Source organism: Lepus europaeus, chromosome 1 (assembly GCF_033115175.1).
Source record: "Lepus europaeus isolate LE1 chromosome 1, mLepTim1.pri, whole genome shotgun sequence".
NCBI lineage: Eukaryota > Metazoa > Chordata > Mammalia > Lagomorpha > Leporidae > Lepus > Lepus europaeus.
In genome coordinates, this window is record NC_084827.1 from 89732236 (window position 1) to 89753160 (window position 20925).

The window sequence follows — 20925 nt, forward strand, 5'->3', positions numbered from 1 at the left end:
TTGGGGTGCCGGTTCTAGTCCCGGTTGCCCCTCTTCCAGGCCAGCTCTCTGCTATGGCCCGGGAAGGCAGTGGAGAATGGCCCAAGTGCTTGGGCCCTGCACCCGCATGAGAGACCAGGAGAGGCACCTGGCTCCTGGCTTCGGATCAGCACGATGCGCCGGCCACAGCGGCCATTGGAGGGTGAACCAACAGCAAAAAGGAAGACCTTTCTCTCTGTCTCTCTCTCTCACTATCCACTCTGCCTGTCAAAAACAAAACAAACAAACAAAAAAAGACAGGAACATAAACTGAATTTATGGATTATCTAGATTAAAAACAAAAATATATATTTTTATAAATGGTAAAATATGAAAACAGATTTTGGAGGAAGTTAAAATGTGTATGTAGCAAAATAAAAGATAACAGACTCACAAGTTTAATGCTGAAAAGTCAAATTTTATACTATTCTCAATCTCCCTATTCCTCATGAAAGTAGTACAGGATTAATATTTTTTTATGTTTCACCGGAGGAGGCAGGTGGGCAAATATGGGTTTAAAGATAAAAATAAATAAGGAGGGCCGGTGCCATGGCTCACTTGGTTAATCCTCCGCCTGCGGCGCCAGCATCAAATATGGGTGCCGGGGTATAGTCCTGGCTGCTGATCTTCCAGTCCAGCTCTCTGCTATAGCCCGGAAAGGCAGTGGAGGATGGCCCAAGTGCTTGGGCCTCTACACCTGCATGGGAGACCAGAGGAAGCACCTGGCTCCTGGCTTTGGATCGGTACAGTGCTGGCTGTAGTGGCCATTTGGGGAGTGAACCAACAGAAGGAAGACTTTTCTGTCTGTCTCTCACTGTCTCTAACTCTACCTGTCAAGTAAATAAAAAATAAAAAAAAGAAAAAGAAATAAGGGAAAGGTACTAATTCCAATAAATGTGTTTGAAGGTCAGTATTTTGTACAGGAGTTGAATAAAACTGAAATAAAAGGATGGGAAAAACCAACAATTCCAGATTTCATATACTTTCTAGTTTATAATCTTCAACTTGTACCTTATTTTCCTATTTATGCATGTACTAAAAACCACAAGGTAACCAGTCTCACTAGCCAATCCTGTCCAAATATTATCAGCATTGTAATACCATGTTCACTGATAACTAGTCTTTTAATTTGGGCTAGAATTGATTGATAAATCTGTCACCAAAAAGATCTAACATGGTTTAAGTTAAATTAAAGGGGAGCCTCTATTTCATGCCCCTAGAAGACAAGCCATTTTTTGTTTATAGGTTAAAACAGAAACAGTCTACACTGGGGAAACAGGAGACTTAGCAGAATGTGTGAGTACCACAGACAAAAAAATATTAAAAAACTGAAGACCAGGAGAAGCACCTGGCTCCTGCCATCGGAACAGCGCGGTGCGCCGGCCGCAGCGCGCTACCGCGGCGGCCATTGGAGGGTGAACCAACGGCAAAAGGAAGACCTTTCTCTCTGTCTCTCTCTCACTGTCCACTCTGCCTGTCAAAAAAAAAAAAAAAAAAAAAAAAAAAAAAAAACTGAGAGGGGGAATCTGAGAGGGGGGGAATATTAAAAGTGTTCATATATTCACTGTTGAAATTCTAAAGCTCTTTTCTTCCAATGTGTTCTGAGAGCATTGACAGTTTTATCATCTGGAGCAAGGTTTCTCAAGGTAGGCACTACTGATATTTTACATTGGATAATTCTTCATTATGAGAGCTGCCCTACACATTGCAGCATTCCCAGCTTCTACCCACTAGTTTTCAGTAGCAACCTACCTACAGACAAAACATTTCTCTAAACACTGGCAAATTTCCCCTGGGGAGCCAAACTGTTCCCGAGGAGAATCATTGACAGGAGATTAGAAAATTCTTCTCAGACCAATCTTAACAGCCCTAGAGGAAGTTTTTCAAACACCTAAAGATATTGACATCAGGATTTCTCCCTTAAAAAATGTTGCAGTTAATGTGGCCAGTGGCTTTACCTGCTAGGCCACAGCATCGGTATCTCATATGGGCACCGGTTCAAGACCCGGCTGCTCCACTTCCGTTCCAGCACTCTGCTACGGCCTGGGAAAGCAGCAGAATATGGCCCAAGTCCTTGGGCCCTTGCACTGGTGTGGGAGACCCAGAAGTTCCTGGCTCCTGGCCCAGCTCTGGCCACTGTGGCCAACTGGGGAATGAACCAGCAGGTTAAAGACCTCTCTCCACCTCTCCTTCTCTCTCTGTGTAATTCTTTTTTTTTTTTTTTTTTTTTTTGACAGGCAGAGTGGACAGTGAGAGAGAGAGATAGAGAAAGGTCTTCCTTTTGCCATTGGTTCACCCTCCAATGGCTGCCGCGGTTGGCGCGCTGCTGCCGGCGCACCGCGCTGATCCAATGGCAGGAGCCAGGTGCTTCTCCTGGTCTCCCATGGGGTGCAGGGCCCAAGCACTTGGGCCATCCTCCACTGCACTCCCTGGCCACAGCAGAGAGCTGGCCTGGAAGAGGGGCAACCGGGACAGGATCGGTGCCCTGACCGGGACTAGAACCCAGTGTGTGCTGGCGCCGCAAGGCGGAGGATTAGCCTAGTGAGCTGTGGCGCCGTTCCTCTTATTGTTTTTTAAAGGCTTATTTCATTTATTTGAAAGAGTTACAGAGAGAGGTAGAGGTAGAGACAGAGACAGAGAGAGAGAGAGAGAGAGGTCTTCCATCCAATGGTTCACTCCCCAGATGGCCGCAACGGCCGGAGCTGCACTAATCCGAAGCCAGGAGCTTCTTCTGGGTCTCCCACACGGGTACAGGGGCCCAAGGACTTGGGCCATAGCAGAGAGCTGGATGAGAAGGGGAGTAGCTGGGACTAGAACCAGCGCCCAAATGGGATGCCAGCACTTAAGGCCAGGGCTTTAACCCACTGCATCACAGCACTGGCCTCCTGAAACAGCTTTCTAATGCCCCTAACATCAGTTTGAACACAATCAGGGATCAAAACTCAGCTGAAGAAAGCCTTCAAGGTTTAAAAACAAACAAACAAACAAAAAACCCAAAACATACTAACAGAAAGTGTAACTTTGAGGAAATACAGAAGGCATGGAGAAATAAACTTCAAGACAAAATTCTTAAAACTTTAATTAAATTCCTAGTGATATTAAAAACCAGAATGTCATCAAAAATAAAACACACCAAAAACATGGCTTTCAGAAATTAAAAACACAATAGCAAATGTGAAAGTCTCAAAGGTCTGAAAAAGTAAAGTAAAATTTCCACAAAATGTAAAGAAAATGGCAGATAAGAAATAGGACCAGGAAATACAGCAACTAAATAAGTTCCAAAATCAAATACACAGAAGTAAGAAAATTAAAGGAAAAAAACAAGCAAACAAACAAACAAACAAAAAACCAGGAACTTTCTCAGAGCTAACAGGTAAGTTGCTAGAATGAAGGACTAATAAAATGCTTGGTAAATAGAGTTAAATCATATTACTTTCACATTTCAAAACTTTAATACAGAAAAGCAGATTCCATAAACTTCAAATAAACAGAATGTAAAAGCTTCCAGGGGGAGATAAAAGTATGTAAAGTATTTGAAATAAAAGTGGTTTCAGAATGACCAGATGATAAGAATTCTTTCATAATCCTCCAAAAAATCTTCCAACTTATAATTCTACATCCAGCCAAACTTACAGCTGCTTTGAAATAGACACTTAAACAAATACAACATGTCAAAACATAAGCTTCTCAGAAATCCACTGAAGACTGAAGAATCAAAATGAAGACAAAGGATTACACAAAATATAGGAAACAGGATGCACAATAGGAGGATGTACAAGTGGCAACCATATCAGGCAAAGGGCTTAAACTGGAGCAGATCAAAAGGTTCTAGGAGAAATTTCATAATGGTGGTTAAATAGAAATTACTTGAACTTCTGAATACATGGAGAGGATAAGCTGAAAACCAGCAGACAGGCTAGGGCCCAACTAATGGCATGTGTAAACTATACAAACACAGAAAAGTTATCTACAAAAAACTATCACATCAGTGAGAAGAGGAAGGAATGTAAGTGGAAATAATCTAAATGTGCACTGTCCACAGTATTAATTTGACAATGCCTAAAATTGAAACAAAAAGAGGCAGCTGGCTAAGATGTTTTTTAGAGATTTGAAACTTTAATATCAAAGGAATCAGCCAAAAATTTCTAAATGTGTTTGCTTTGTGGTGTGTTAGTGGTGGTGGGGAGAAATGAAGGACATGGAATCCACTTTGTCTAACATCACACCCTTCATGGGAATAAGCAAAGTAAGGGAATAAAGGTGCAGTCATTTTGTCCACCATGGAGCAATGCAACAGGAAATACTTTCAAGAACTCAATCTGTGACAAAGAGCTATTTTTTTATTATTAAGACATGCAGATGTATTTGAAACTTGAATAATATATTAGATTCTTCCACTCTTGAAACTGTAAGCTTTTCATTAACTTCACTTCTTATACTAAATAGGCTAACATGATTTTAGAAAAATAAAACAAATATATGAGTTAAGTTTAAACATAAAATTTTGATTAGAAGCATAAAGATCTGAAAATCAAATCTAAGGAAAAAAAAGGAAAGAGAGATGAATATGCCATTTATTGCAATGCCAAACTGGACCAACACTCCTGCTAAGGATGACAACAAGAAGAACAAAAACCTTCAAAGTGAGGATGAAAGAAATAAGGCAGTGTGAAATTACATGCCAAAATCTAGGAGAAAGTAAACCAGAAGTAAACTACACTCTTACTTCAGCTACAAGAGCATTTGTCTACCCAAAAGAAAAGGCTGAGGAATAAAGCTGAGCTGCTACTAACTCTGCTAGGATATTTTAAAAAGTCAAAACAGGGCCTCACAACACAGCTGGAGACTCTGATAAAACACAGCCTAATTTAAGTTGAGACTTCAAGGGCAACATCATCAAAACAAAGGAAGATTGGAAGTAAAGTAGAAGTATGAATTCAAGTCTGTTTAATGTTATGTGTGTTAACAGAAGGAATCCCAAATCTTAAAAATCCAGCAAGTGACCTGAGATTAGTAGCATCCCTAAGTATCTTTCTGAGAAAAGTGCACCTTCTTAGGAAAGATACTATTGGGGCCAGTGCTGTGGCTTAACAGGTAAAGTTGCCGCCTGCAGTGCCGGCATCTCATATGGGCGCCAGTTAAGTCCCAACTGCTCTACTTCTGATCCAGTTCTCTGCTATGGCCTGGGAAAGTAGCAGAAGTTGGCCCAAGGACTTGGGCCCCTGCACCCACGTGGGAGACCTGGAAGAAGCTCCTGGCTCCTGGCTTTGGATTGGCCCAGCTCCAGCCATTAGAGCCAACTGGGGAGTGAACCAAAGGATGGAAGATCTTTCTCTGTCTCTCCTCCTCTCTCTGTATAACTCCTTCCAATAAAAAAAAAATTTTTTTTAAAAAGATACTATTATACTATGACTCATATAGACTTGTATAATCTTTTTTGAAAAAGATTTATTTATTTCTTTGAAAGAGGTACACACACACACACACACTGATACAGAGAGAGAGAGGTCTTTCACCTGCTGGGTCACTCTCCAAGTGACCACAACGGCCTGAGCTGAGCTGATACGAAGCCGGGAGCCAGGAGCTTCTTCATGGTCTCCCATGCTGGTGCAGGAGCCCAAGGACTTGGGCCATAGCAGAGAGCTAGATAGGAAGTGGAGCAGACGGGACTCAAACCGGTACCCATATGGGATGCTGGCACTGCAGGCGCTGGCCCCTATATATTCTTTTCTAATACAATACTTGGAAGACAAATATGTGTGCATGCACATGCACGCACACACACACACAGACACAAAAATGAACCGGCAGAAACAGATTCATCAAAAATTTAGAAACTACAATTATCTGGCATAGACAATAAATGAACTACAAAAACTAAGCCAATAAAAGCTGGCATTTTCAGAAGGTAACTAGAAACAGTACAGATGGACATGGCCAATATTTTTTAAAAATACTGATGAATGAGTTAAGAATCCCAGTGAACTCAAAGCAGGAAAAAAAATACCAACACAAAAACATCTTAGAGAAATGGAAGAAAAATTATGGGGTCTGGCGCTGTGGCATAGCAGGTAAAGCCGCTGCCTGTGATGCCAGCATCCCATATGGGTGCTGGTTCAAGTCCTGGCTGCTCCACTTCTGATCCAGCTATCTACCATAGCCTGGGAAAGCAGGGGAAGATGGCCCAAGATCCTGAGCTCCTGCAGCCACGTGAGAGTCCCAGAAGCTCTGGGCTCCTGGCACCGGATCAGCACAGCTCTGGCAGTTGTGGCCATTTGGGGAGTGAACCAGTGGATGGAAGACCTTTCTCTCTCTCTCTGCCTCTTCTTTTCTGTAACCTGACTTTCAAATGAATAAATCTTAAAAAAAAAAAAAAAAAAAAAAAAAAACAACAACAACAACATTGGACAAATAAAATATGCTAAAAGACAGATTCCCTTCAAAGTAGCAAGAACCTGACAGTTGACTTCTCAAAATAAAGAATAAAAACCAAAATAGGGAGAGTGTTATCTTCAAGGCAGTAAAAAATAAATAACCACAAATGTATAATTTAATATCCCCAATATACTCCTAAAGATTTAAGGCAAAACAAGGACATTATAAGATAAGCAAAAACTTAAGAGAACTGGGTAACAGAATGGAATGTCTAATGGGTATATATACATATATATATTTTAAGATTTACTTATTTATTTGAAAGGCAGAGTTACAGAGAGGCAGGAGCCTCTTCCGGGCCTCCCATATGGGTGCAGGGGCTTTCCCAGGCCATAGCAGAGAGCTGGATTGGAAGTGGAGCAGCCTGGACTCCAACTGCTGCCCATAAGGTATGCCGGCACTGCAGGTGGCAACCTCACCCACTAAGCTACAGTTCTGGCCCCTGATGAATATATTTCTAAAGAGTATACTCACATGAAAATAGAAAGATCCCAAAATAAATGAAGGAATTAAGAACAAAGAGGGGGGTAAATATATTAAGAACTAATACTGATGGCAGAAAATAGGGCTGGCCAACAGAAATATATAAAATAATTTTACATTTTGTAACAACTATATTTCAAAAAAACAATGTTAAATTAACTATAATCTCAACTTGTAATCAAAATGAAAAGGACAGATATTTTTAAATGTTGTCATATTAAGTCTTTGAAATCTGGTATTTATTTTACATTTACAAACATCACAACCCAGACTGTCACACTAGCCAAATTTCAAATGCTCAAAAGCCACATGCAGCCACTGGCACCATAATGGGTATGGTAACTGCAGAAGTTGTTTTCTGAAGTCATGGCTACATATAAAATTCAAATAACAACATTAGCAGAATATAAACCAATAAGGGACTAAAAGGAGACAAAGCTATGATCTAGGAAGAGAGTGATACTGCAAGCACAGAAAAGATATTTGCCATATTGCTACAAATCTTTAAGTAAAACAGAAAACCCCATATAAAACTGGGAAAGACCTAAAAAGACAATGAGATAATTCCAAAAAAGGGACACCTAAATAACTAAAATGTTTTTGAGAAAGTGCTCAATATCATTAGTAACCAGAACAGTATAAAGTAAAACAACATAAAGCTACATTCCTCAGAATCGCAAAAAATGAAAAATAACTGTTAGCTGGATGGTAGAAATAAAGGGATCTATCATATACTATTGTGAGGATATAAACTGCTATATCCAGTGATAGAGAAGTTTGACTAAACAAAGTGATGTTGAAGATAAATATATGTAAATGCATGTTATGAGCATAAGAATACTACAAGTATAAGGACATTCATTGTGGCACTGTGCATAACTGCTAAGAATGGAACACAATACAAATGTCCACCAATAATTAGACTAGTTAACTCCACTTATTCCTAAAAAGATAGTACTGTTACATTATAAACATTACCATACAGCAATGAAAATATTTGAACAAGGTTAAGTTCAATAAACATTAACAGTTAAGTCTCAGAGAAAAAAGGATACAAAATGATATATAAGTCAATTTTCACAAAATAAAAAGAAAAGCAAAACTAGTGTATATTGTTTAGGAATGCTGACATATGTGATTAAAAAAATACTAGGAGCTGGCTGGCGCCGCGGCTCACTAGGCTAATCCTCCGCCTTGTGGTGTGGGCCCACTGGGTTCTAGTCCCGGTCGGAGTGCCGGATTCTGTCCCGGTTGCCCCTCTTCCAGGCCAGCTCTCTGCTGTGGCCAGGGAGTGCAGTGGAGGATGGCCCAAGTGCTTGGGCCCTGCACCCCATGGGAGACCAGGAGAAGCACCTGGCTCCCGGCTTCGGATCAGCACGGTGCGCCGGCCATGGTGGCCATTGGGGGGTAAACCAATGGCAAAAGGAAGACCTTTCTCTCTCTCTCTCTCTCTGCACTCTGCCTGTCAAAAAAAAAAAAAAAATACTAGGAGGAACCATGGAAAATTATTACCACAGAAATCAAGATAATGTCACCCTCTGAGGTGTAAAGGAGGATGTCAGGAATGAATGGAGGACAGGTGCTCCTCTGGTGCCACTTATATTCTAGTTCTTGACTTTAGTAGTGATTACAGAGTTCACTTTAGTTACACATTATACTATGCATATGTTTGTGGCACTTTTCTGCATATTTAGTATTTTATCATAAAAAAAATTTAAAAATTCTAAGGCACGTTAATTGCCTTGTACTTTTTCTACTGTGGTAAATATTCAGTTTCAGTACAAAGGAATCTAGTTTTGAATCTATCTGACATGACTACAAATAGAGAGCAGTAAGCACTAAGCAATAATGCACAAATAGGATCCACGGCCCAAAGTTTTACAGTATGTAATCAGTGACTTCCATAGTGTACCCTAAAAAGGTCACACCACACAATCAATAATACCAACACAATAAACGGAAGGAATTTTCAATTCGTAGTTTTGAAAAAATACATAAGTGATGATTCCTCAAAGTATCTTTATAAAGAAGAAAACTCAAAGGTTGGGATTTTTAAAATTAAGATCATATAAAACGAAAGTGAAAAAGAAATTGCTGTTTCACTATGAAAGTTTTACAAATCCTTTCCTAAAAAATGCTGAACCCTTATAAGGTATAAACATTATTTCCAACAAAAACAGGTAGCATTTAACTGAGAAACCAAAAGCTTAAAATACAGCACGTACCCACAGAAAGGTAAGACCAAACAACCCTTTAAAAAAAATCTACCACCCACGGTATTGGTAGAGAAAATCTGACTAAGACCCGTCTCTATCAACCATAAAACTCAGTATCAACAGCTACACAACTGCATATCCCTCTCTGAGAACAAGCATTGGCTTTTTGTTACAGCAACAACAGAAGACATGGAGAGAAATTCTACTCAAGGGTCCGCTACCCGCTCCTTCCTGCAAGCCGCCCAAGGAAGGCTGTGAGCTCAGCGAAGAAGCGCGCACAGCCACTTACAAGCAATGCTCTGGTCAAGTCAAAATGCACACGCGAGGGTTGTCTCTCTCCCTGGTGAGGTTCCCAGCTCTGTGAAAGTCATCAGTCACCTGCCGAGGCGGCAGAGATCCCGTTTCTCTCGAACCCGGACCACCGTGCATCTCACCCAGCACCGCGCTGCAGGCCCAGCGTCCTCAGGACTCCCGCTACTCGTCAGAGACGTAAAGACAGGCTTATGGTGAGGTCACGAGAGAGAAGGATCCCGACCGGTCCTGGCCTGCCCGGCCTACACAAGCCTGCCCACTTGCCACATTCTCGGTCTCCACAACCTTCTATCCGCCCCTTTTCGGTTTGCCTTTGGCCACCGGCTCCCCTGACCGTCCTTGTGAGGACAGCCTACCCCCCTATTACCTCGCGCAAGAAAGCGTGTCTTTACCAGGACAAAGCGGGGATCCCGCGACTGTAAGGACCGCTTTCCAAGACCGCCTCGCTGCGTTCTCTACTGGGCTCCACCTGCAGCTGCCAACGGTAAAACAATTACTCCCGGCATGCCCCGCGCACGCACAGCCTCTCCTACCCCGCACGCCCCCAGAGCAAGCACGTGACCTCCTTGGGCCTCCGTCCACGCCCACTTCCGTTCCTCCACTTTCTCTTAGGAGGGAGGAGGGAGCTGGGGGTGTTAAAGAGAAGCGACTTCCTCCTCCTTCCCGCCCCCGCCCCTCTACCCCCTGCTACAATGTCTTCCGGGTCGCGAGCGCCTCGGAGCCTTCTGGGAAAACATCTCATTTCCTCCCCTCCCCCTCCTCCTGCCTTCAACCAACCAGCCTCCCGTCAGAGAGTGACATGCGCAGTGAGTGCCTCCAGTCTCTTCTACCCGAACCCCCCCTCCCCCCCAAGCAGAGAGACCCCAGCAGCAGCAGCAGCTGATGATGAAGAGAGAGGCAGTGGCAGAGGGGGGGCACCTTTTATTTCTATTTTTAAAGGGACAGGACACTAATTTTACCCCACTTCAACCTTGAATTGAGGGGGGTTGGGGGAAGGCGACTGAGTTCCTTCCCCCACCCTCCAGCCCCGAGCCCTGAGAGGGGGATTGAGCCAGAGAGAGAAGGAGAAGGAGTTTCTTCTTCTTCGAAAATCCCCATCCACGACTCCTACCCCCTCACCCCTCCACTCGCCTCCCTCTCGAGCCCCCTCCACCCTCCTCCTCTTTGGCCGTGAGAGGAGGAGAGAAAGAGACCAAAAGCCTCTTAGCAACACAGACCCTTCTCTGCTGCTGCTGCTGCTACTGCTACTGCTGCTGCTGCTGCTGCTGTTGCTGCTGCTGTTGCTGCTGCTGCTGTTGCTGCTGCTGCTGCTGCTGCTGCTTGGCCCTGGCTGGAGACATCTCACTACACCCAGGAGCAGCCACTTCCCCAGCTCTCCTCCTCCTCCTTCGCCTCCTCCTCCTCCACTCCCCCCCTTTATTACCCTTTGTGTCATCCTCCACAGCTCCAGGGAAGGCACTCAAAAGTGGGGGGCAGGAAAGGTAAGTGTGTCTGTGGGGGCTTCATTGCCTTCCTCTGGCTCTGACTTTCACTCCGGGGCAACAGTAGCACCAAACCACATACGCAGTGGCGCTCCGGGGTGAGGAGGGGGTGGTGCTGGGGGGGGGTGAGTGAAGGAGGGGTTGGAGTGGGGAGGGGCGTGTGAGGTGGGGTGTCCATCCTGTCAGGGGAGGAAGGGCACTTTTATTTTTATTTGCTGTTGTCAAAAGTGGTTTCTCTCCTCCAGCTAACATCTGATTGTGTCTTGCTCCACTGGGGGAGAATACAAAAACAACCCCCTCCTTCCTCCAATGAGGCGCCAGGGAAAGAGACAGAAAGAGGCACACTTTCTAGATGTCACTTAAAAAATTCATTTGGAGAGCTTTTTTCTCTTTTCCTAGGAAAAGCTCCACTGCATTTGTTTCTGAGTGGGAAAATGTCGGGATCTGAATTGTATTGGAACTGCTTATCTATTTGTAGACCTGAGTGTTTCCCCCCTTTTTGGTCCTGTATGTGATTTGGATATTGACTTCAGGATTGAAGACTTGATTGGTTTTGGCTTTAGGGTTTGAATTTTCCATTTTTTGATCTTGTCTGACTTGCATAGAAAATTTCAGATTTTTAGTTCATAGAGGCCTTTGGTTGGATTTTGACTTGTATTATGGCTTTTTTGGTTAATGTTTGTTTGATGTATCAGTGTATAAAGTTAGGAGCTCAAAATGCTTGAAGTTTAAATGCCACTGGTATTGTCTCTTCCCACATATGTTCCTGATATTTATTTTCCATAAGATGAGAATGTGAACTATTTTGTAATTAATCTGAGTATTTTTATAATCTTTGTAACTTGTCTGAACAAGTAATCCTCATTGAAAACTTCATGTTGCCTGGCTTCATGGAAGGCCAGACCTCTCCATCAATAGTTTGCTGGATTGGTACCACTTTTAGTTTTAACTGAATTATTTATTTTAGTGTTGTAAATTGAGATGAGTTTTTCATCTCTCAGGGTACTGAACCAAATTGCTCACTATATGTAAAAGGAGACAGATTTTTAAAATGTTTGTATAAGTCAAAGAAATCATGAAGTTATAGTTGGTACACTAATTGTAGTTACATATAAACTGAAAGGTAAATCCACATTTAGATTTATAAAATAGCAATTTTGATAAAAATCACTGTTCATTTTTACGTGGTATGTTCTTAGTGAACAAATTTCATTCAGTGCTGTATTTTATTTCAGAAATGCTGGAAAGTATTTTTATCTGGTGTAGGCTTTTTACCAGAGCTTACATTGGAAACTAGCGTTTTGTTTCATACATATATTTCTTTATCTTTTCCTTGAAGACGGATGCACACATTCATTCTCTCTCTCCCTCTCCCCCACCTCTCATTTTTTTTTTCTCTCTTTCTCTCCCTCCCTCTTTTTTTTGTAACGCATTGGTATCTCTGATCCCATAATTTATGTCAGCAAAAAATATTCCTCTGTAAAGCAGCAATTTTGTGATCAGACTGGCAATATGAAAACAGCAATTTGATCAGCTAGAAAGGATTGAAGAAATATAAATCTAGAAAGATATTTGACAAATATTATAAGGGCATGATAATACTTTTAATTTTTTTACTTTCCTCATGGTAAAGGAAAGATATGACATACTCATTTTAATAACAGAAAAGCATTGCATATGTGGAAACATGTTCTGGAAAATTTTAATTACAAACTGTGTGCAAAAGTAGACATTTACACACAGGAGGAAAAAAGCTGTGTAGCAGTAAATACTATGGCTTTATTTCCCTCTTTCTGTTAGAAATTTGAACAGTTTCTTCCCTTACTGTGAGATATAATTGGTATACTTAAATAGAAATTTGTGCCAGCTCAAATTTTTCTCCCAACATCAATACTACTATTCCAGGCCACCTAGGATTTCTTATCCTCTAACCCTAACATAACAGATAGAAAGTAGAACTTAGTGAAGAATACATTTTAAGTAAGTGAATTGTGTAGATAATTGAAGTGGTAGTTGCCCAGCAGGCAGCTGAATAAAAATTTACTCAAATACCTTTACTTATTTTGTTTCTGTTTTTCCTTGAAAACATTTCTTATCCTCCCCCGCTCCCCCAGATGACCCTTTATGGTTGTTGGAAGATTCTAGACTTTCTCCAAATTGAATAATGATTTATGTTGAAAACTTTTTATTGTGTTTTTTTTTTTTATTACAGCTAATTTTTTAAGCACTAAAAACTATGGATTTTTGGCGTGGTGATTTTTCAACTAGGTGATATCTTAGAAGTCAGATGGACCCAGCTCTTTTTAAATATTTATTTATTTATTTATTTATTTATATTTGAAAGGCAGAGAGGCAGAGGGGGGACATCTTGCATGCACTGATTTACTTCCCAGATTCCTATAATGGCAGGACTGGGCCAAAACAATGCCAGGAGCCTGGACTTCAATCTAGGCTCCCATGTGGGTGGCAGGGACCCTACTTCTTGAGACATCATTGGCTGCTTCCCAGAGTGTGCATTAACAGGAAGCTAGAATCTGAAGTGGAGCCAGGACTGGAATCCATGCACACCAGTACTGGATGCAGGTGTCCTAAGTGAAATCTTAGCTGCTGGGCCAAATGCCCACTCCTATCCACCTCTTCATGTTGCATACTGCTGAAGTTCAGGGAGCTTGAAGAACTTCCCCAAGGTTGCAAGGCCTGCAAGTGGGCAGAGGAGGTCTGGAGGATTCAGGTCTCTTGACACTATGCTACACTACCTCAATTTGCTTTGTCAGGCTTAAAACTAGCATGCATGATTTCTGTGTATAGCATTTTAGGGCTTTATGTGGAAGAATATTAAGGTAAATGGCTTTAAAGCTGTAAGCCTGTCTATAATTCAGTAATTTTTCACTGATTTTTTAAGAAGTAATAATTTCACTCATTGTTAATGGTTCTATTTTAAAAATTATTTTTTTAACTTTCTCTAATGCTTATGTTTCTCCCTGTGCTTCAATAAATATACTTGCTAGTCTTGTGTTAAGGAGATACATATATGTGTGTATGTATATATGTATATACATATATTAAGAAATAGAATTCAAATTGCATTTTAAATATTTACTTGTGAGTCTTGCCACATGAACTAGTTAAGGACAAAGCTTAGTACACAGTAGGCCTTACTGGTTGTTTGTCATAAAACATACTAGTTTTGGAGTTTAATGTGTTTGAATTTCTTTATTTCCGTTTGCGGTATTCCTTTCTTCTCCTTCTTGCTATAATTTTCACTATTATGAAATTCTTTTCAAGAGAATTTGTTTTTATTTTTATTTTTTTAATCTCTGCTGTAGCTTTCTCTTTTTCTAATTAACAACCAAGTTAAATACCGTTAACAACATAGCATTCATAATAAGAAGTAAAAACATGTTCCTTTCTAATCCTTGTACAGTGTATAATTTGAAAAAAAGTAAGTTATTTTCTATAAGCAATGATTTAGAAAATCCATTTAAAAATAATACTTGTAATTGTTTAGGGTACACTGAAATTTCATTTTATTGAGTTACTAGTGCAATGGGTTATTGGAATGATTAGACTAATATTACCATCTCTATAAAGCAACAGTTATTTAGGTAACACATTTCCCTGACTTTGTTTTTTTGATCCTTACCCAGACAGTTATCAACTTTCCAGTTTTCTATGGATATGAAGATTTACTCCTAGTCATCAGTGGGACCCTATGAAGTCAGCCAGAAAGCCTATGTCCAACTTATGTACCTTTGTAAACTTGTCTGGATTTTGAATGTATGTGCAAAACAGATTGTATTTAGCTATTCATTAAACATCTATGATGTCTATCAGGCATTGTGCTAGGTATTTGAAAACAAGGGTGGTTGTTATAGGTTAATGTGAAAGAATATCTTAATTGTAAGTGTATTTGTCATATCTTTATTCTGATGTTTTAGCTAAATGAATTTTATATTAACTAAATGGATACTGTTAGGTGGGAAGATATATGTTAAGTAGGATATTTCTGCATTTTGTTAGAAAAATATTTTTCAAAATTTTCCACTTAATGCTATATTTTAAGGTTGTCTTCTATGTAGAGTTCATTCATTTTGGACAGCGATAAAGTCCATGTGGGTATCATTGCTGAACTTTTATTGCTAGCCATATATAATTCCATTATTTGAATGTGATTTACACTCTTTATTAAATTAATTCATTACTTTTTTCGAAAACACTAAATGCAAATTCTCCAAACTTAAACTTTCTTCTCAAAAGTAAATTTCATACCTCATATAGAAGGTAATCTTACATGGTTGAATTGAAAGACGTTATATGTTTTCATTTTGACTTTTAAAATATTTTCTACTATATATCATGCAAAACTAACATGATTTAATTATTGTGCAGTAATTAATGCACAATACTTAGGAGCTTTGGGGTTTTTACTATATTTTAGATAAATTACTCCAAGATTCTCACACAGAACTTCCCAGTACTAGTTCTAAATCTATAGTGATTTTAAATCTTTATTTTTGGTATGGTTTCTTTAGCTTTAGTAAAATTACTTGGAAGTTTCTTAGTAGATGAATGTTTCAAAAATAATCTTATCTCAATTTTTGCCATGGCTTTCATATGTAATAGAAATGTTTGTTGAAAGAAAAAGTATTGGATTAAATTTGTCCTCCTTAAAGTCTTAACTTTTAGAATACTATTGGTTCATAGTTTTTAAAAAGGAAGGGGTGGCTGTGTGAGTGTAGTATACTAGGAACACAAATAGATTTGTGAGTGGTAAATTCTGATCTCTTTCACATTCATTCCTAAATTTCTATTTTTATAAATAGTCATAGTTTCATTTAATACTACCCAGAAATGTGATAAACACATCAATTCCAATCAGTCGTTAGGGTGCTCCTGTGAACTTTCATTATGTTCCCCATGTTACAAATTCAGAAACTGATTACTAAGCAACAGCATTTTGTCATTATATAGCAGCAAAGTACTCTAGCACATTAACTTTGACACTTCCTAATTGAAGACACAGTCACAGTAAAGAGTATTTATCAACCTATGCTTGATAAACATTAGTAAAACTATGGCCTGATAGCTTATTGATACTGTGTTAAGAACATTTCTGGAGGTTTACAAGGTCAGAAAAACAAACAGTAATCCCCAGACTTTATAAGAAATATAGATGTAGACAAGTAGGCAACTTAAAGTATGCATGAAGTCAGTCTTCACTTTATATGACAAAATAACGTTTGGGCCTTCTAGATACTGAATTTCCTTTAAATTGCAGAGATTAGGGTTTAGTGTTCTGTTACATGAAGTTTAGAGGATCCAACAATATATGGCCCAATGAGTATTTATTATAAAACTTTTATGTAAATGTGTTGATAGTGAAAAATCACTAAACAAAAGGGAATTTATTCTGTTTAGTGCTTTGATGTGTTTGTACACATTATCTTCTAGACTCTTGTCATAAAACCTAATATTTATTATATTACATACATAGAATTAAGTTTAATATATTTTTAGCACTACAGAAAATCAAAATTAAAAAAAAAAATATTTGAGAGGCAGAGAAAAAGAAAATTCCTATCTCTGATCACAATGGCCAGGGCTGGACCAGGCCGGGACTAGACTAGGCTGAGAACTCAATCCAAGTCTCCTTTATGGAAGGCAAAAACAGTAATTAGGACTATCATTAGAGGAAGCTGCAGTCTAGATCCAAGGTATCATACCCAGTTATTCAGATATAAAACACAGGGATCTTTTAAAAATATATTTATTTACTTATTTATTTATTTGAAAGAGTTATAGAGAGCTAGGAAGAGACAGAGAGAGATCTTCCATTCATTGATTCATTCCCCAGTGGCCACAAAGGCCAGGACTGAGCCAGGAGCTTCACCCAGGTCTCCCACAGGGGTTCAGGGACCCAAAGACTTGGGCTGTCTTCTGCTTTTCCCAGGCCAGTAGCAGGGAGCTGGAACAGAAGTGGAACAGCTCAGACATGAACTGTTGCCCATATGGGATTGCCAGCATCACAGGCAGTGGCTTTACCTGCTAAGCCACAGCACAAGTCCCAGAACACAGATATCTTAACTAACATGTTGACCACTAGGCTAAATGCTTGCCCCCAGAAATAGTTTTTAGCATAAGAACGAACAACTTGGGACCAGTGCTGTGGCATAGCAGGTTAAGCTGCCATCTGCAGTGTCAGCATCTCACATGGGCAGTGGTTTGAGTCCTGGCTGCTCCACTTCTGATCCAGCTCCCTGGTAATGGACCTGGGAAAGCAGTGGAGAATGGCCCGACTGCTTCGGTTCCTGTACCCTCGTGGGAGATCCAGGTGAAGCTCCTGGCTCCTGGCTTCTGCCTGCCCCAGCCATGGCCTTCGCAGCTATTTGGGGAGTGAACCAGCAGAAGGAAGATCTCTGTCTCTCTGTCTCTGTCTCTCTCTCTCTCTAATTCTGACTTTCAAATAAATAAATAAATAAATAAATAAATAAGTCTTTAAAAAAAAGAGTGGACAACTTGTTGAATTCTCTAGATTACTAAGTTGCCCCATAGTTAGTTGTTCCTTAAAATTGCTGCTAAATTAAAATCTGTTTTTCAACCAGCTAATCAGAATTGATGTCTACATCACTGTTTTATAGGAGAAAAGAGAAATGAAAAAATTTGTTTTTCTATTTTATTTATCAAGTAAGTTTAATGTTCTCAACTACATACACATTCATTTATATATGCTTGTACTGATTATCATCATATAAACTTCGAGGCCCACAGATTTTGGAAATACTTTTAAATGCTAAAGAAGTTGTACTTTTACAAATTATAATATTGTATTTCAAAGACAAAATTTTTTTACAAATGATTTATTGCTTACAAAAACAATCTGAATAGTGAGCAGGATAGAATTAGTCTCTGGACCCAAATAATTTCTGTAGATAATTTAAAGATAAGCCAGTTAAAACTGAAGATTCTACTCAGCATTTCCATTTCAAACATCTCAGAAGTTATAATGTGTCTATATCACTCCTGAAAGAGACCAGGAGGATCCAGGGTTAACATACTTAGGTAGGTCTTCTAAATGTAGTTGTACATAATGGATAATGGAAAAGAAAATCGCTAATGATAGCGAACATGGTTTAAAACTTATACTTCATTCAGAGTTGTATGTTGCAAATTTTTGTTTGAGTATTTCTGTTGACCTATAAAACCTTTTCTTAGAAAACTGATAATTAACTTTCGTTTTACTGAGTAGATTGTTAGAACATACTGTTTTGAAGGACTCAGGTGAGTTTTGTAAGTTAGTCAGCAACTCTACAATGGAGAACAATTTTTTGTACATTTTTGTTTTACTGAGGTTTTTTTTTTTTTTTTTTTTTTTAATTTGTTTCGTTTGGTTTGTTTTTGCCAACCAACCAGGAATCCAGCATTAAGAAGAAGTTTTTCTGTGAGGTGTTAATGTTAAAACTTATATTCCTGTACTACATTTGTTTTTTAATTTAGTGACTCTATCTCAAGTTAGAAGTAAACCTAAAATATGTTTTAAGATTAAGTGCCAAATTCTATTTAGGTTCACTCTTATATTCACAGCTATTTTTTTTAACACACGTTGTGAAGTATCTACTAATCTGTTGGCCATTAATTAACCTAATCTGTACATTTTTAATATTAGCATCTAAAAAGAATAATTCAAACTGTATGTGACAATAATTGGGGGAGACAGGGGGCCAGTGCTGTTACAAAGCAGGTAAAGCCACTGCCTGCGGTGCCAGCATCCCATGTGGGCACCAGGTTCAAATCCCGGTGCTCAATTTCCGATCCAGCTCCCTGCTGATGGCCTGGGAAAGCAGTGGAAGATGGCCCAAGTCCTTGGGTCCCTGCACCCATGTCGGGGATCCTGAGGAGGCTCCTGGCTCCTGGCTTCAGATTAGCACAGCTCTGGCTGTTGCGGCCAATTGAGGAGTGAACCAGTGGATGGAAGACCTCTATCTCTCTGCTACTCCTCTCTCTGTGTAACTCTTTCAAATAAAATAAATAAATCTTTAAAAAAAAAAAAAAAGGATATACCAATGTAAAACACAACTACTGAGTAAGAATAAAAGGAATTTTATTTGGAAGTTAAATGTAAAATTTATCATTAATATTAAGTAACATCAGAATATGTAGAAAATCATTCTTAATAAGAAATTTAATGTTATTTTTAAAGCATTATTCTGAAATCATTTTCCTCCTTCCACATTTATTACACTGTAGTTTGTGCTGAAGGATTTCTTGGTCATTTTAGAGACTGTAATCTAGTTAAAAGGTTTGTTTATGCTTCCCATCCCTGTTCTGCTGATGGTATTAGAATGCAGGCCAGAGCCAGACGTCTAACTGTTTACAATATTCAAACTTCAATTAAAGCTACAGTATTAAGCCTACTATATATCAGGAAACTCATACCAGCTACAAGCATCACTAGGCTTTCCTAATTCTACCACTTCTTGAGAATATTTCTCTTATGAAATGTTAGCATTGAATTCTTTCATAGATGTGTAAAAGGAAGCTTGTTTTTCTACCAGAAGTAATAAAGTATTTTGATTTAACAATTTGTTTGGGTAATAGAAGTCTTAACAACTTATATTAATGCATATATCTCAATTTAAATAGTCCATCTTAATTGTTTTAAAATTAATATATTCTTTTTTTTTAAAGATTTGTTTTTTATTTATTTGAAAAGCAGAGTTACAGAGAGAGAGATCTTTCATCCACCGGTTCACTCTGCAAATGGCAGCAAAGGTCAGGGCTGTGCCAGACTGAAGCCAGGAGATTGGAGCCTCTTCTAGGTCTCCCATGTGAATGTAGGGGCCCAAGTACTTTAGCCATCTTCTGCTGCATTTCCCAGATACACTAGCAGGGAGCTGGATCAGAAGAGGAGCAGCAGTGTCTCAAACTGGTGCTCATATGGGATTCCCGTGTTACAGGTAGCAGTTTTACTTGCTGTACCACAGGACTGGCCATGATACAGTCTATGACAGATGTTACTTTGCAATCCAGTTGATTGGAAAACCACAGCATAAAAACATAACAGTATATTGCTATTAGTACATTACTCTTAGATGTGAAAGGAATCTAGGTAATACTTAAATTTAATCTTACGTTACTTTTCTGTGTTACTGCTCTTGCTGTTTGTAGTTTTTATGTTTTAAGCATAGTGCTAAATTTTTTTAAAGGTAATCAAGAAGTCTTTAAAGCATTTCTTTAGCAGCTTTTTATTTTTTACCACTAACCTTTGCCAGTTAAAAAATTATTTGAGTTCTAAGTGTGTTTTTCTAATTAATCGGCATATTTGCTATATGCATCTTTCTTTTCTGTAAAACTTGAATGTATTCTTTAATTTTAGATATTGATTGGTAAAATGTATACGTTCTTTAGGTATGTATATACATTTTTATTGGAATCTAAGTTTATAGCAGATATAGACATAATGCATACATTCTTTATGTATACATATTTTCATTAAATACTGTTTATAGCAGGTATAAAATATTTAGAAAAGATGGAAAATCATACTGTATCAAATTAATTGCCACTAGCACACTTTTAATTAAGAAATAATACAGTGAATAATACAGTGTAAAGGTTTACACATGACTCATTTTCCTGACCACTGAAAGAAACAAGATTTATTTAGGAATAATATAAGAAAATTAAAGAACTACCAGTGGTATGTGAGGATACGAACTAAAAACAACCATGCAAAATTTAGATTTGTAAGTTAAGTAAATCGGAAGACCTCTATAATAAGCTAAGTAGAAAGAAAATGATAGAATAAAAGGAATAGTGTAAACCAAATTATGTAAAAAAAGTGTGTAATAATACACATGTAATGTTTAAGAATAGTATACATGGATTTCAAAATTTTTTTACCAAAATAATTTACATTTTAATTCAGCTTTCCATGAACTTTTCAAAAATTTTGAAATCCATGCAGTTTTTTTCAAAATACT

The 20925-nt window shown here is 38.8% G+C and overlaps 1 protein-coding gene and 1 long non-coding RNA gene across 8 annotated transcripts in view; one reads left to right on the forward strand and one right to left on the reverse strand.

Annotated features, from left to right (window-relative positions):
* Positions 1–10787, reverse strand: part of ORC4 (origin recognition complex subunit 4) — a 77159-nt gene extending 66372 nt beyond the window's left edge. The window contains exons 1-2 of one of the 6 annotated variants that reach the window (XM_062186464.1): positions 9857–9971; positions 9442–9626 (exon numbers count right to left, since the gene is read on the reverse strand). The gene's annotated coding sequence lies outside the window, so the exon portion shown is untranslated. Of the gene's footprint in view, positions 1–9441; positions 9627–9831; positions 9973–10681 lie in introns of those variants that run through there. The other 5 variants (XM_062186472.1, XM_062186481.1, XM_062186455.1 and 2 more) reach the window with 5 other exon arrangements.
* Positions 10788–10827: 40 nt separating this feature from the next.
* LOC133756053 (uncharacterized) overlaps positions 10828–20925 on the forward strand; it is a 228678-nt gene continuing 218580 nt past the window's right edge. For both annotated transcript variants that reach the window (XR_009865507.1, XR_009865508.1), the window contains exon 1: positions 10828–10945. This is a non-coding gene — a long non-coding RNA (uncharacterized LOC133756053). The remainder of the gene's footprint in view (positions 10946–20925) is intronic.